We start from the raw sequence: 9,420 nt of genomic DNA, 5'->3' as shown, positions 1-9,420 counted from the left end.
ATTTTTTTCAGATCTGTCATTTAGATATGGCCTGATAATTAGTGGGAATTTGTTTCATTTCACTTTGTTCACACACACATTGTTAGCCATGTTGGCCATTTTCTTTTGGAGGGGTTGTTATTTTTGCAATAGCAGTTGCTAGGTTTTTTTCTTATCAGTGGAACAAATATGAAGATTTAAGAAAAAAAAATTGTTTAATTGTATTACAACAGCCGGCACCGCTGCGTTGATTTTATCCACGCTTGTCGCTGTGTGTATCACCATTTTCCTGGCAGAAATATGATGTCCCAGTTCTTAAAACTTCTTAACCATTTTAGAACTCTTATAACATTGGCGGACTCAGGATGGAGAGTGACATTTTAGCACTCTTAAAACATTGCAGTATTCAAGATGAACAGTAAAAAAATAAATAAAAAAGGGACAGAGATTCGGGTGTGTTATGCAAGTATTAGTCTTGCATTGCCGGACCTTCCTCCACAAGTCCAAGTCCACGCAGCATTCTGGGATGGGAGAAAAACGTGCTCTGGTTTATTGGCATTTCTTTAAACCAATCCCAATCGTCTGGGGGGCGGTGCTAAGCACCGGACGGAGCAACGGTGCCTCAGCAAAATAGCCTCGGGGAAGGAACTTGTTTCGGTGAAACGTGTGTACGTTCAAAAGTAGTTTTTATTCGTGCAACAGAAAACTCAGATTGGACTTATTAGTCAAGCGAAATCAAGTGAACTTAGTTTGAGTTTCTTTAATCCTGCCAACAAAGCTCTGGTTGTTTCTCCGTCAATTTTTTCAATTCAATTTTATTTATAGTATCAAATCATAACAGTTATCTCGAGACACTTTACAGATAGAGTAGGTCTAGACCACACTCTATAATTTACAAAGCCCCAACAATTACAGTAATTCCCTCAAGAGCAAGCATTAGCAGTGGCTATTGCGACAGTGGCGAGGAAAAACTCCCTTTTAGGAAGAAACCTCGGCAGACCCAGACTCTTGGTAGGCGGTGTCTGACGGGCCGGTTGGGGGGTGTGATGGCGATAATAGTCGCATTAAAGATAGTGGAACAGTGACTTTGAAGGTAGTCGTTGTAGTTCATGTCACAGCAGGACATTGCGGGATGAAACGTGGCGCTGCAGAGCACGGGTGGGTGCAGCAGACGCAGCAGGACGCGGCCGGGCGTTTGAAGAAGAAACATGAGGACTCCGGGGAGTAAACTCCCCAGAGCTAGGTTAGTAACAAGCAGTTCTGGGACAGGATGCATATAAAAGGAAATGAATGAAAACATTGATGAGAGGCTGTACTGGCCTGCCTCCCTCTACTCACACTATATTATTGATTATATGATCAATAAATCTGATGACTACGAAGAGAAGCAGGTGGGCCGGGTTAGGCGGACGCTGCAACTCCTCACTTCTTAACTATAAGCTTTATCAAAGAGGAGAGTTTTCAGTTTATTCTTAAATGAGGTGATGGTGTCTGCCCCCCTAACCCAGACTGGGAACTGGTTCCACAGGAGAGGAGCCTGATAGCTGAAGGCTCTGGCTCCCATTCTACTTTTGGAGACTCTAGGAACCACAAGTAACTCTGCATTCTGGGAGCTCAGTGCTCTAGTGGGACAATAAGGTACTAAGAGCTGTTCTAGATAGGATGGTGCTTGACCATTTAGGGCTTTGTAGGTCAGGAGAAGGACTTTAAAGTCAATCCTGTATTTTACAGGAAGCCAATGCAGAGACGCTAAAACAATGATGAAATATGATCTCTTTTCTTAGTTCTCGTCAGAACACGTGCTGCAGCATTCTGGATCAGCTGGAGAGTCTTAAGGGACTTATTTGAGCAACCTGACAGTAGGGAATTACAATAGTCCAGCTTGGAAGTAACGAATGCATGGATTAGTTTTTCAGCATCGTTTTGAGACAGGATATTCCTAATTTTGGCAATGTTACAAAGATGAAAAAAGGCTGTTCTCGATGATTGTTTTAGATGGGCGTTAAAGGATATACCCGGATAGAAATAACTCCTAGATTTCTGACAGTAGTGCTGGAGGCCAGGACAACACCATCCAGAGTAGCTATATCTTTAGATAATGAAGTTCGGAGGTGTTTAGGGCCCAGCACAATAACTTCAGTTTTGTTACAGTTTAACATCAGAAAATTATAGGTCATCCAGGATTTTATATCTTTAATACATGCTTGAAGTTTAGCTAACTGACTTGTTTCGTCTGGTTTGATTGATAAGTATAATTGGGTGTCGTCCGCATAGCAGTGATAGTTAATTGAGTGTTTCCTAATGATATTACCAAGAGGAAGCATATATAAGGAGAATAAAATTGGTCCAAGCACTGAGCCTTGTGGAACGCCATGTTTAACTTTCGCGTACTTAGAGGATTTATCATTAACATTAACAAATTGAGATCGATCAGAGAAATAAGACTTAAACCAGCTTAGTACAATTCCTTTAATTCCGACTAAGTGTTCTAATCTCTGTAACAGGATTGTATGGTCAATAGTGTCAAAAGCAGCACTAAGATCTAATAAAACAAGTATGGAGACAAGTCTTTGTCTGCAGCAGTTAGAACATCGTTAGTAATTTTCACCAGTGCCATCTCTGTGCTATGATTCTTTCTAAATCCTGATTGAAAGTCTTCAAATAAGCTGTTGCTATGGAGAAAATCACATAACTGATTAGCAACCACCTTCTCAAGGATCTTGGAGAGAAAGGGAAGGTTAGATATAGGTCTATAGTTTGCTAAGACCTCAGGATCGAGGGTGGTTTTTTTCAGAAGAGGTTTTATCACAGCTACTTTAAATGACTGCGGTACATGACCGGTTAATAGAGACATATTGATCATATCTAGTAGAGAGGTGTTAACCACGGGTAATGCTTCTTTGAGTAGCCTCGTTGGGATGGGATCTAAGAGACAGGTAGATGGCTTAGCTGAAGATACCTTTACTATTAGTTGTTGAAGGTCTATAGAAAAAAACAATCTAAGTATATGTAAGGTCTAGTCGTTCTTTCTAGCAGTCCTGCGTTGAAAGGTGAACCATTTGAGGGAAAAAGGTGATGAATTTTATCTCTAATTGTTATAATTTTATCATTAAAGAAGCTCATGAAGTCATCACTACTCAGAGCTAGAGGAATAGATGTCTCAGTAGAGCTGTGACTATCTGTCAGCCTGGCTACAGTGCTGAAAAGAAACCCTGGGTTGTTCTTGTTTTCTTCTATTAGTGATGAGTAATAGTCTGATCTGGCATGTCTTGCCAGTCCAAACGAGACTCTTTCATTTTGGTGGAGCGCCATTTACTTTTAAGTTTTCGCGAGTTTTGCTTTAATTTACCAGTTTGGGAGTTATACCAAGGTGCAAGTTTCCTTTGCTTCATCTTCTTCTTTTTGAGTGGAGCAACAGAGTCTAAAGTAGTCCGTAGGCAGGCTGTAATACCATCTACACAATTGTCGATTTGAGAGGGACTAAAGTTTACATAAAGGTCCTCTGTTGTATTAAAACAAGGTAATGAGTTTAGTGCTGTTGGAATGTCTTCCTTAAATTTAGCTATAGCACTGTCAGATAGGCATCTAGTATAGTAGCTTTTATCTAATTTCGTATAATCGGGTATTAAGAATTCGAAAGTAATTAAGAAGTGGTCTGATAATAAAGGATTTGGGGGAATACTAATACATCTTCAATTTTGATACCATATGCCAGCACGAGGTCGAGGGTGTGGTTAAAACAGTGCGTGGCCTCATGCACACTCTGACTGAAGCCAATAGAATCTAGTAGTGAGTTGAAAGCAGTAGTAAGGGTATTGCTGTCAACGTCCACATGGATATTAAAATCGCCTACAATAAGGACTTTGTCTGATTTAAGGACTACACATGATAAAAACTCTGAGAATTCAGATAAAAATTCAGAATATGGACCTGGAGCTCGGTAGACAACAACAAATATAATTGGCTGTACCGATTTCCGTGTTGGATGTTGAAGATTAAGAACAAGGCTTTCAAAAGAGTTATAATTTAGTTTAGGTTTAGGATTAATTAACAGGCTTGAATCAAATATGGCTGCAACTCCCCCTCCTCGGCCTGAGCCTCTGGGAATTTGAGTATTAATATGACTGGGAGGAGTCGCTTCATTTAGACTAATATATTCTTCATGGCCCAGCCAGTGAGCACCACACCAGACCTACTGTAGTTGCTGAAGAGATGAAGAGATGTGGTGGCAGTGATTCAGATGGCTCCAACCAGGCTACTTTACTGAAGACATTCACTTCATGGAAAACTAGCAAACTAATATAGATTAGGCCCTGAAAACCTATTTTCTCAGTCAACTTCTTACTATTAGAAATGGCTTCATTCAAACACTATTTAGAACATCCATCCATCCATCCATCCATTTTGTACGCTTATCCGGGGTTGGGTCGCGGGGGGCAGCAGCTCCAACAGGGGACCCCAAACTTCCCTTTCCCGAGCCACATTAACCAGCTCTGGGAGATCCCGAGGCGTTCCCAGGCCAGGTTGCAGATATAATCCCTCCACCTAGTCCTGGGTCTTCCCCGAGGCCTCCTCCCAGATGCCCGAACCACCTCAACTGGCTCCTTTCGACGTGAAGGAGCAGCGGCTCTACTCCAAGCTCCTCACGGATGAGGAAACCCATTTTGCCCGATTGTACCCTGGATCTCGTTCTTTCGGTCATGACCCAGCCTTTATGACCATAGGTGAGGGTGGGAACTATCTAGAACAGCTGTGGTTATTTCACACGAGCAATTTAAGCATTTCTCTTCCTTTTCTGTGCTTATCTCTAACTGGTCTGAAGTGGATAGGGCTCAGTTGGGAAAAAAAAAAAATGATGTAGCCCTAGCTACTTGTTTGCCCTTTTTAAGATTCAGCAACATTTGAATCTGGATCTGATCGCAGTTGTTTCATCACTGTCAATCAAAACGGATCAGACCACACCCACACAGTCCAGACAAAGCAAATTAATCAAGTTTGTGGTCCTCATGTGTTGAGGACCACGATGGAAATAAGTCCTGGACTTTATTGTGTTTTTATCCATGATTGTATTAGATGTCTTTTCATGTTTATGGCATTCTTGATACCATAAAATAAATCAAATCAAAGTCTTTAGTGTAAAAACTCCAACTGAAATTGTTTTCTGTTGGTCAAAAATAACATTGACTGCGTTATCCCTTTTTTATTATATCACCGACGACATTCGTTTGTATGCAATGTTCTTTTTTTTTTTTTTTTTATCCTAAGTCCTAGTTTGTCCTATTGTCCTAATGTGTTCCATGTAAGCCTATTTAGGACCCATTATGTCAGCCATCTCCCGGTCCAATTTGTCTCCGGATATCTCGGCCTGCTCATGCACGTTGCACTTAACATTTGAGCGCTGAGCGACAGCGACATTAGCAGCAGGGACAGTGACACCCCTGCTACACCTTGGTCACTTTCTCCACTCGACGCGTGCCTACATGGATTTGAACCACATTGTAATGGGTGACAGTGGTAGTCCCCGGCCCAGCTGCGAGCAGCAGGCTGACCTAATGCTGTTATGTAATGCTGAAGGAGGCTCTAATCAGTTGCATAAGCCAGTTATAGGATCATGCTGTCATCGGGGGCTCAGCATGCTCCTCTGCCCTTTTGTGGTTTAGTATTCTGGGCGCTGCCCTGGGGGAACTTCCACCATCATCATCAACAGCAACCGCACCCCTCCTCCTCCTCCATGGAGGGATGGAAGCACCTGGCAACCAGGTAGAAAAACAAGCTAAATGGAGCCCTGACACGTGAAGGTTTTTTTTATGGGCACCCCCCAGTAGCCTTCATTAGACGACTGTGTAATGTTCATCTCACACTTGTTATCACAGGTTTAAGAGTGTGAGGACAAAATTATGTCAGAATAAATCGACACGGTTCCGGAATATGATGTGGATGTGATAAGATATTAGAACATTTTAAATTGTAATAGCATAATAGCAATAGCATAAATGATGGAAGAAAATACTTACTTAATAATGAATGAGTACACCTCTTGATGATTCTAATGCAACCACATTAAGAATCAGATCATGTTCAGATGATTCATCTTTAACTTGTACGTACTATACATTCACATACAATTGCGTATTGCATTAGACTGCTTTTGTGTGAAAAACAATAGAGAACCTAATAGTAGAAATACTAATGGCAATTAAACGTATGAAATACTAAAGCTATACCTGTTAACTCTTAAATTGGCGCAAAGATCTGAAGTTTTTGCTTTTATTTTGTTTCTAGTGTTAAATGGGGCGGGGTCTCGCGGTAGTGCGCGTGGGTTTCAGTCATTGACTGTAAATATTAATGGACAAAGCATCCGGTTCGGCGAAGTGCTGTAAATGCGGAAGTGCCTTAAACCTGCGTTCTATCTGAATTCCAGCAGGGGGAGACACGTGCGGTTGCAAAAGGAGGTCGGTTTCTGTAGAAGACAATGAGAAAGGGCCCACTTCTCACTTGATTTATTACCTCAGTAAACATTTTCATAATGAGTTTATGGTCTCAATCGCTAGTTTTAAGTCTTCTGCAACACAGAATGATGTTCATCTTTTCAATCATAGTCTCGATTTTAAAATTGGCGATAAAGCAGGGGGTGTTTTAGGGCGTGGCTATGATGTGATTGCCAGAGAAAGTGCGTAACGTAACGTGGCTCCTCCCTCACTCCTCCTTCTCGTCCAATTAATGGACAAAGAGATGCAGTAGACTTGCAACACTTATTAGCATCAAAATGGCTCCATAGGAGCTACACTTTGCGGAAGCTGGCTTACCCCCTTGGATGTTGGTAGTGTAAAAATAACATAAATACAATCCAGAATTTAGAATCAGAATTGTGCAGAAATGTGACAATGCATAGGGTTTGATCACTTTTTATTTACATACTGCCTTATTTATTCTCGTACGATTAACACATTATAGGCTACAACGTTAACAAAGATTTGTTTAGTTGCTATTTTGTTGTTTATTCCCCACTGTGTACGTATACATATATATGTATATACATGTATATATATGCCGCCAACGTTCGTTTTTATTTGTGAATTACGTTGTTTATTACTATTGACCACAAATGGACTTTTTTCATGGCCGTTTTTGACTTGTCATAGTAAGAAAAGCACAGCTGAAATTGATAACCTTAACGATGGTTCCATCAAGTGTCCCAGTAAGATATTTCAGTGAGTCAGCATGCACAATACCTCTCCTAAGTGGAATGCAGCCATCATTAATGGATTTGAATACACCTGTAATTTTCCTACTATGACATGTCAACATGTCTGCCGTGAGCATTTGCAGTTACAAATGACACATACAAGTACACGTACACACAATTACAAAATAAATACATAAACAAATCATATCATATCCCAGCCCAATTCATAGCATCTGTCACTACCTGTGAGTTGAGTGCCGATGTGAGTCGCGACAAGTAGCCTACAAGACGCTAACGGTGTTTTGAGCGAACGTTAGCAATCAAACAATCACAGATAGCTAAAACGTTTTTGAAATGACTGTTAGCTACAAGTTAGCAATCAAACACAGCAAAGGCTGTCACTTGAATGGCGTTTTGAACTAACGTTAGCAATCAATCCTAGATAGCTGAAACGTTTTTGAAATGATTTCCATCTTCTGTTATTGTATGTAAAGAGAAAAGTTTATTATTTTATGGATTTCACAAATTTCAGTATGACACGTTATGCCGTAAACCGTTTAAATATGAGCATGCGCGACTCGCATCCGCACTCGAATCAAATCGGGTAGTGACCATTTACATATATATAATGGACCAATAGACCCCGTTGCTCTGGACGGAGACCAGTGAAGGCTATTAGAAGCACTTTTCCGGTGATCTCTTGCTTTACTGCGCAGCCTTCAACTGACAGAGACAACGTAAATGTGACGTGAGCAACGTGTCTGAAAGTTGTAAATCTTCTGGTAGCTGTGACAAGAGAAATCTCAATCATTCCCAATCTTACAGAGACGGAGAGCATAGGTATATGTAAGGAGATAACATAGGCACAGGCTAATTATTGCTAACTAACATGCTAGTTAACATTAGTAATTAAACCTAAACAGCTAACGTAAGTCGAAACTGCCTGTACTTCTCCTGTACTATATGGTAATTCCTCTACTGTGCGACAGTAAGTCGCGTGGTTATGACACAATCGTTAGCCTATTTTTACAAAAGTGTCTGCTACGGAGCCATAACGTGAGATACAAGGTAATGTATGTCTTTTATACATTGTCATGTTTCTTTAGAAATAAACAATGGACAAATAGTCTTTAAACACTTCAGATGTAAAGTTATTCGCTGTCAAAGTGGCGCCAAAATGTATGCTAGTCAGTGAAATGCTAACGGGAGTTGATCTCTTTGTAGCGTCAAAATGGCGCCATAGGAGGTTTGAGTTCTGAAGCTAAGCTTACCCCCTTGGTAGTGACGGTAGTGACCGCATCACTTCCAGTTAGAAGAGTTCCAATAGCATTCAGTCACGTGACGTCACAAGTGTATATCTGCACAGTTTTCAGAGCTTTACAGTTCTTTGAATATCTCACGGAGTCCAAATATTCATTGACTTCACTCTCAAACACAGGAAAGAAAGGTTTAGAGCCCCCGAACTTACATTTATGGATGTGATATTTAGCGAAAAGACTAATAATGAAATACTTTCCTTCCTTTTCGGTCTTAAAGCTCGACCACACCAAAGAAAACCTCCGTAAAACCAAATGAGAAATGAATAAATTCAAGGACCAGAATTTTTCTGTGTAGGAACATTTCCAAAATGAATGGGAAATATCTTATATCTGACCTTTTTACAGAAAGAGCATTCAGATTCCATATCTGGTTTGGCACACACTTTGCTGGGTCGAATCTGTGAATTAATTTAAACGTAACTTCTCTCACTTTATTAGTAAGCATATATTTGAAAGGCAAAGACCAAACGTTTTTCCAAGGGACATTCTCTATTAAACAGAACTGTTCCAATGTGGGATTATGTAAGGACTAGTTACAATGTATTTTTGGTATAGAGTCCTAATTGTTTTATTTTTTGCCGTTAAAAAAAAGGTCTATGTTCTCTGTTTACCATGCATTAACGATGATGATGCCAGCGCGGTGGCAAATTGCAACATCAACTTTCAGGAGGATTCATTCCGTCCCGCTTCCACCGGAGCTTCTGGACTGGACCACTCACGGTATTATAGCCGGTAAAAACTAAGCTAAAGCAGTATGATATGAAGCCAAAACTATACCGACCTGTGACGAAAGGCGTAGGGAGACAGATATCCTCAGCTGGAGCTGTTATGGTAAATTAGCACAATTAATGTTGAATAACGCCAGTAACGTTGTAGTATCAAGCTGGCTAAAATGAAATAGGGCGCTTCCGGTCTAAAATATAACAATTAGCTCTC

Source organism: Perca flavescens, chromosome 14 (genome assembly GCF_004354835.1).
Source record: "Perca flavescens isolate YP-PL-M2 chromosome 14, PFLA_1.0, whole genome shotgun sequence".
Classification (NCBI taxonomy): Eukaryota; Metazoa; Chordata; class Actinopteri; order Perciformes; family Percidae; genus Perca; species Perca flavescens.
The sequence above is the reverse complement of the archived record's forward strand: the minus strand, read 5'-3'. Positions refer to the sequence as shown.